The sequence below is a fragment of the Argiope bruennichi genome, chromosome 10, assembly GCF_947563725.1.
Source record: "Argiope bruennichi chromosome 10, qqArgBrue1.1, whole genome shotgun sequence".
In the NCBI taxonomy this organism is placed as follows: Eukaryota; Metazoa; Arthropoda; class Arachnida; order Araneae; family Araneidae; genus Argiope; species Argiope bruennichi.
In genome coordinates this window covers 65,696,263-65,704,517 of record NC_079160.1, presented here as the reverse complement: position 1 = coordinate 65,704,517, position 8,255 = coordinate 65,696,263, and the positions used below count along the sequence as shown (strand labels likewise).

Below are 8,255 nucleotides of genomic sequence, written 5' to 3'. Positions count from 1 at the left end.
TTGAGATCAAATAATAAAAATCTCACTTGAAATTTAATCAGAATTTTTAATTTGAATCTTTAATTAGTTTCTACAAGCTGAAACTCCAATTAACTACAATTGAAATTGAAAACCTTATCCAACTTTTCAAATAATCAAATAAACGAAATTGCATTAAAATTTTATTACTTTTAAATAATTACTATCTAATTTTTTAAATAATAAAATTCCATTTGGGATTCTAAAAAAATTCATCATTTTTACTTCAAGAACGATTTAGTATTCTCTTGATATGAATTTAATTCTTTTACCATCGATTTAACTCACTGAAAAATTTAATTAAAATGCGGAAGTGCCTGCTGTATTATGACGTTTAGCATCATACCGCTAAGATATATGTTGGTATGATGCTAAACTTAGTGTGTTCATTCAGTCAAGCGAAAATGGACATCATTATTTAATAATTAATCATGCTTCGAACACCATTAAAAAAAAAGAAAACAGAAAGAAAAAAAAGAAAGAAAAAGCGTCATCTAAGAAAGCTCTTTGATTTCTAATTCATTCTACTCGGGCTGTTTCGAAACCACATTTTAATTCATAAATTAAAACACTCACAGCGTACTATTCGTAATTCTTTTTTTGCAGTGATTTATGGTTTAACCTTTTGGTGGTCGGATGTTATGTCAAGAAATGAGCCTTGCCGAAGAATATGCTGAAGCCAGGAGGGATAAATACAAAAAGGAAAAAAAACGAAGAGAAATATGACGGCAATGAATAAAATAGTGAAAGCGGAGAAAAATGCCCGGAATAATGGGTCTCTCGGATGAAAATGCTTAAGAACGTGATATAAGGCAATTAAGTTTACGCTCATTAGGTCATTTTGAATTGTCGTTAAAAGATGATGTTGCATTTTTTTTTTGTCCTCTGTGGTACATTAATTTTTAGTTAGTTTTTTTTTTTGAGGACATCATTTAGTAATTTTTTGGATTAGTATGAAAATTTTATATGATTTGACAGAATTTATAAGATGTGTTTAAAAAGCCATAATTTAAGGTACCTCCTGATTCGATTTAGGAATTATATGTGCAGATTATAAAGTGTACATTCTTAAAGAAGAATGGAACATTTTGTTTTTCGAAACTTATTGATAGGAAAGATATCTTGTATCAATATTAATTTTTTACAAACTTTTTTTACGTTTTTTTAAGTGGAGTGTTTTTATATATAGGCCTTATTGCACCAATATGACTTTAATTTTTTGTTCAGATAATTATAATCGTACTGGATTAGTTTATTATAATCGTACTGGATTTTAGTTTGCAACAAAGGTAATTTTTCATCAATTATACTTAAATATCCTGTTTAAGGGATTTAGGGACTATTATTATTATTTTTAGAAGTCAATGAATCAATAACTTTTCAAGCACTACTTGCAGATAATTCTTTCTTTTACAAAAGAGAAAAGAGATATTGAAGATACTGAAAGCATGCATACATCTAAATAATGTCAGACGCATCTCGTTACTTGCTTTTGATATTTCACCATTGCGTGATGGTAGAAATAATGCAAAATTATTTCTCCCCTAATGACTCTATAGTTATACAATTCAAAATTCCGGAAGACCTTATAAACCTATGAACAATCGCATCAGTGAGGAATTACTCGGATTTTTTTCTATGTTTTGTATGTCTTGTGCGTTATCATGTATTGTATGTCAGTAATGTACCTAACCCTTTTTAACAATTTGTCGAAATTCTACTACAAGGATCATATTTTTAATGAGATAAATTAATTTTTATGAGTATCAAATATAAACAGCAGAATGATATTTTCATATCATGAAGTGATAAAGACTTGATTAAAAAAGTGGTTTCTCTAAAATATTTATAGGAAAATGCAATGGCAGTTGGTTTTAAATGATGATTTAATGAACAACTTTTAATAGAGTGCAAAAAAAAATGAATTAAAAGCATTTCAATAGAAATCATCAATAAATTTATTGAAAAAATAGATATAAAATTGTGCTTGATTTTCATTTAACTATTCTCCATTGCGCACTGCAAAATTTCAATATTCTTTGAAAATCGTTTTCTATATAACAAACCAATCATCTAGTGCATCCACGAAGCATTATAGATCGGAGAAGCGTAATTCAAGGTAATTCACTGAGCTTCGATTCCTCCTTAAATTTCAGACTACATAACTTCTAGCTTCGAGAGTCAGTATGTTTCGACTTTATATCCTTCTAAACATCTTCATCTGCCTTACTTATTATTCCATAACATATCTGAAAGACTCTTGAGTCCATTTTCCAATTTCTGTGGGATAGATTCCATTGAAAGTCTTGTGACCAATAACTTAATAGATTCTGAATACCATCAGCAGCAATCAGCATATCGAGTTAGAAAGCGAGTTTCCAATTATTCAGTAGACATATTTAATAACATATGAGTAATGTTAAAACATGAGGAATGGACTAGAAGGAGGTTGTCTTGTAATCGAAAGGTAGAACATATTAGGCAAAACTATTTCCGATAAGCGCTGGGTGAGATGGATGTTGAATATTTCAAATATGGTTTGAAAGCGAAGGAGAAGTTCCATTGAAGTGAATAATCTTTGATTAAATATTATAACATCCAAGGATATAAATGAGAATTAGCATAACACATATGCATAGTCATTGGTATCCGTTTAAGGTATCTGTCAACCTACGGAGTCAAATTTTTGAAAAATCCCTCCAATGAGCCATTTGTGTTCATTTTCTGAATCAGTGTGATTGTAAATAGTGAAAATATTGATCAGGAAATTCTGTGTCAATTGAGTTTCTGTGAAATGGTGTCAATTTCAATAAAAAAAAATAGTAAAAATTGCAACAAAAAGCAAAACAATCTACAACAAATTCTATTGCTCATATTCGAATTATTTTTATACACAACATACTTATTGATGTGGTGAAGAGAATGAACTAGAATCTAAGAAATATATGCATTTTGAAAAGAGGTTATAGCTAATCGAGTATTTCTGTATTGAAAATTTCCCAAAATGTGTTGTTGAAAATTACATTAAAAGCTCTAAAACAAAAACTATTCAGTTCAAAGTTATATCCCTCTTTCGTTGCCTTTGGAACATTTAAAGTAACATATATGCAAAATTTCAAGATAATATATTAATAAATTTTTAAGATATCATGTTTTATGTATGGAATTTATTACAAAATCTAAGTTTCCAAAAAATTTATTTAAAGTTTTCATTTGTCTTTTACTAAAAATGCTTTATAAACATTAACAATGTTCAAATGAAGACATAATTGCCAATCCTTTCGGCATAAAAATGACTCAAAATGTATTCTAATAGAATATATTATAAAATAAATTATAATGCAGAGAGAGTTTATTTGATAAAACGTTGAAAATCATTCAGCTTCCGCTTGGTACTTCCGGTTTCTTTCCAGTTACAATGATTAATAAAAAATTACATATCGCGGTTTCTATTTATCGTAGAATTAAAACAAACACCGTTTGGAAACCCAAATAAATAGGTTTTAAAATAAAACAATAAAAAAAATTGCGAATTTTAACCAAAAACTGCCTTTTAAACTTAGACAATACCTTAATCCCTTTAAAATTCAAGACGATGTCTCGTATAGCTGCAGATATAACATGTATCTATAGTAAAGAGACTATGTTGAATTTATTGATACTGGTTACAGAGTCCCCTAGTGATGAAATAAACAAGTTACAAAAAATAGCTAGACAAATAAAACAGATCAAAGTCCGATTAAAAAATGTGCGCTATACCTTAATAAAAACACAGGAACAAATTTCATCGAGTTATTTGTAAAATTAGTGGGGATATTTGCGATTAAAGTTGTGATTTTGCAATAAATCGTGATTTTAAATAGAGTTCGTCCAAAAATCGAAAAATGTATTCTCCGGTATTCCCGGAGAATACATTTGTATATTCCAATGAATTTTTTAACCTTTTTTTTATTATTTTTCTTTATTTCTTTGGTAATTAAATTTCACTTTGAAATAGTTGAACGTGAAAAAATTATATGATAGTACCAGAGAACATATTTTTCAATTTAAGAAATTCGATTTCAGTAACGGATTGATCATAATTTTAATCGCAAATATCAGCGGAAGTTTTACAGATAACACCATTAAACTATTATCTGTGTTTTTATTATGTATAGCGTACATTTTTCTGATTTTGGCACTTTTGGCCAATTTCTTTTATTTTTTGTAACTTTATTTTTTTGGTTGCTAAAGTCTCTGTAATTATTCACAAAAAAATTCCTGAAAATCATTTTACATACACGTTATTTTTCTTGTTATACAAGACACCGTTTTGAACTTAAAGAACTTTACCTATCGTCTTGTATAACACGTTAATGGAAAAAAGTATAAAAATTTATTTGTGTTGTCTTCTGAGAGAAGAAATAGGAATAAATTTGTAATATTCTTTACCTAAACATTGCAGAGTAAAATAAACTGGAACGACTCAAATTTCTGAAGATAGAGTCGGTACTAATAACTAGAATCAAGGAGTCTACTCGAATGGGAAGAAAATAGTTTTACTTAAAAATTTTTAATTTAAACAGATTCTTGAAAGTATTTGCAGCCAATACAGCTGCTGTGTTGTTTTTGAAATATAGCAAAGTAAATTTCAAATGATAAATGCAAATTTTAAAAAATTGTATCTTTTGTTTTCTATTTGAATAATAAATGTAATAAATGTTGGCTTACATACACCTTTTTTGATAATGTTAAAAGAGTTTTTTATGATCTAAATACTGTTCCAAGATCATTTATATTCTCGTATATGAGGTATAGAAAAAGTATTGTAATCTTCAAAATTCGAATTACTAAATCTTCCAATTTCAGACCTCTCTGAGTCTGAGAAACACATTTTCAGCATTATGTCTGTCTATTTGTATGATTTAACAATATATATGATTCAAAAACGCTTTGAGCTAGAAACATGAAATTCGCTATATGGTTTTTATGCCAAATTTGCAGATTTTTTTTTTTTTTTTTTTTTTTTCAAATTTTGGACAAACTCAGAGATTAACTGTTTAGATATTGAAATATAATTTTATACAATAATTATAAAATCTAGAGAGCTAGATGGATGAAATTCGATACATAGATTTAACCATTAAAATGTAGATATGTACATACCAAATTCGTAACTAAATCTAGTCAAAGGATGAGCGTCTGTCGGTCTGTACTTACTCATGCATGCAATCGCAGTAACTCATAAACGTAAAGAGTTAAATTTATGGCTTAGTTGCCGTCGTTCAATTTTCTATTTAACGATTATTCTTTATTAAGAAGCGTTTAAGTGAAATGATGAGATTTCGTTTAATAGAGACTTGATTACATATGGATATAAAAGGATGTAAGTCTTTTAGCAATTAGATTATATCAGACAAGACAACGCTTTTCATTGTTACGTTATTCGTTTCGTTGTAATAACGTCCCACTTTAAAGCATCACTAGGCCTATTTTGGGACTGACATAGTAATTTTGAGCCGCTGTCAGATGACAAGGACGACATCTGAGCTGGCACCGCCCTCTCCAAACTTCCACTCAATACCAGCGGGAGGACGTTTGGTCCCAGCAGACTTAACGCTCACCAGATCCCCTTGCACTATGATTCATCGTTGGAATCGGGTCTAGAACCTGAAACCCTCCAGTTCCGAGGCCGAGACCATACCACCAGGGCAGCACGGCCCATTGTTATGTTATTGTCAGATTCTAGAAAAGGGTATCGAAAAGCTTTGAGACTAGCACTGTTCTCAAGAAACTACTTGATTTATCTGGGGAGATACCTAATTGCTCTAGGAGTAATTTTCAAACATCGCACATGATATTTCTAATAAATTCTGGCATTTCTAGAATACATTTTGAAAGTCCACTGTTAAAATAAATTGATATTTCTAGAAGCCTCTCATTGTGCATTCTATGAATCGTATTGAAAGTTCTTCCAATAATATTTATCCATTCTTGACGTATATTTGCCACTCAGAACACTGTTTACAATTCACGGCACTGTTGGCAAAAACTTGCGGCGTCAAGTGAACTATAACTGAAGCAGTACTGCAAGTGTCAATGAATTCGACATTTAGATTTTGATTAACTTCCGAATAAGTTTCTTTCAGTTAAATCTGTCTGTCTAATATTACTCAAAAATGAATCTGCAACACTTCCGCCCTAACGCAAGACTCTACAAGGCCACCACAATTTTGGATTCCATGAGGAGTATAACTCAGTAGGCATGAATATGTCCATTTCCCCATATTTTAGGAATAAATGACATTCCTTTATTTGATTTTACAATTTTTTATTTATAAAATTCAAATAAATTTTACAAGCGATTTTGAATTTTAAAGCCTGATTCGATAAGAAGTTCAATTATTACTTTCAACTGAAATAAATTTTTCAGAGTAGCAGATCGAAGTGATTTTTTTTTCTTTTATTGAAAACAGCATGAAAAGACAGTTAAATGAAGCATAGTTTTAAAATAAGAGCCTTCGAAGATAAGAATAATATCTCAACCTTATTGTCAGGTACTGATTTAAGTATTACTTTTTTTAATTGTAGAAATCATAGCAGCGATATCAGTTTCGTGGTTAAATTGGTAATCATTTTGGCAAAACACTTTTTTATATGACCCCAGTCATAAAATTAGAATGATTAATCTGGTGAATAAAATGCGTCATTAAATGCAATAGATTAACGACGGAGTATTTATAGATGATAAATCTTCTTATCCGACAAATAACCGTCAGTACCTTATATTGAATGTTGAATGTCCGATTAGCAGCTTTAACAACTCCGCCACCTCGTCACGTTTTGGCGTTTTTCCAAATATATTTGATATGAACACATGAAAAAAGAAATTTAAAAGTCTTTTCTATGTTTCAGGAAACTGCGCATTTGTGAAAGAACATCTATACGGACAATTTTGGGAAAAATAGGAGCAATCGACGAGGATGGGATTCGAACCCACGCGAGCATAGCCCAATGGATTAGCAGTCCATCGCCTTAACCACTCGGCCACCTCGTCACGTTTCTCATGTTCACCTGCGTGATAATATATTTCATATGAAGAGAAATTGTAAAGCCTTTTCCTTGCTTCAATCTACGCCACATTCATGAAAAAAGCTCTGTATTGTCATTTTAGGGAAAAGTAAGAACAATCGACGAGGATGGGATTCGAACCCACTCGGGCATAGCCCAATGGATTAGCAGTCCATCGCCTTAACCACTCGGCCACCTCGTCACGTTTCACATTTCCACCTGCGAGATAATATATTTCATATGAAGAGAAATTGTAAAGTCTTTTCCTTGCTTCAATCTACGCCACATTCATGAAAGAAGCTCTGTATTGTCATTTTGGGGAAAATAAGAACAATCGACGAGGATGGGATTCGAACCCACGCGGGCAGAGCCCAATGGATTAGCAGTCCATCGCCTTAACCACTCGGCCACCTCGTCTCGTGACAGCCACTATTATTAAGCAATGACAATTTGATGTTTTTATTGTTAAACTGCGGCTGAAATTTGAAAATCATTATAAAAGGATCATCAACGGGAAGCAAGCTGAATAAATAAAAGGCAGCTGTCAAATAAAGTTGTTAAGTTTAACTGTTTTTGGTAGTCATATAAATATTTCTATCGTTAAAGGAATATCATGTAAGACTGCTGAGCAAATTTTTGAAACATTTTTAATTCCAGAAATGTAGATGAAAGTAAAATGAATATTCAAACATATGATCACAAAGTGAAATTATTACATGTGAAAACAAAAAATTGAACTTCTTTTTGTTTTGTGTTCAAAATGTTTTTCGGCCGTTATGGTTTAAAAAAGAGATTATGTCCAATTATAATCGGTGCAATAATTTTTAGTAAACCTATATTTCATTTGTACAAGTCCTAACTTTAACTGCGTACCTGAATGATCCGTGTTTAATTTAAAAACCATTTTGTAAAATGTACTATACATGAAAATATCTTAAAGATCTGCAATAATTACAGAAGCGAAAACATTTTTAACAGACATATAGACATCATGTTAACCCTTTACTTATCAAATTATTTTTCATTAATTTTTCAAATTTATTTGTGAGCCATTAGTTAAGTTTTGGTGCAGAATAAACCCAGGAAGAAGAAAAAAAAAAAGACCTTTTAATTAATTAAAACCATTCAATTAATTAAATTAATAATAAAAGATTTTTAATGTTATTTTTAATTGATATATACTGCTT

At 30.3% G+C, this 8,255-nt stretch overlaps 3 non-coding genes across 3 annotated transcripts; all 3 read right to left on the bottom strand.

The window, feature by feature from the left end:
• Positions 1 to 6,972: 6,972 nt before the first annotated feature.
• Positions 6,973 to 7,054, bottom strand: Trnas-gcu (transfer RNA serine (anticodon GCU)). The gene has a single exon. It is a non-coding gene; the product is annotated as a tRNA-Ser (tRNA).
• Positions 7,055 to 7,188: 134 nt separating this feature from the next.
• Trnas-gcu (transfer RNA serine (anticodon GCU)) lies at positions 7,189 to 7,270 on the bottom strand. Its single transcript has one exon. It is a non-coding gene; the product is annotated as a tRNA-Ser (tRNA).
• A 133-nt stretch (positions 7,271 to 7,403) lies between these two features.
• On the bottom strand, positions 7,404 to 7,485 carry Trnas-gcu (transfer RNA serine (anticodon GCU)). The gene has a single exon. It is a non-coding gene; the product is annotated as a tRNA-Ser (tRNA).
• Between the last annotated feature and the right edge of the window lie 770 nt (positions 7,486 to 8,255).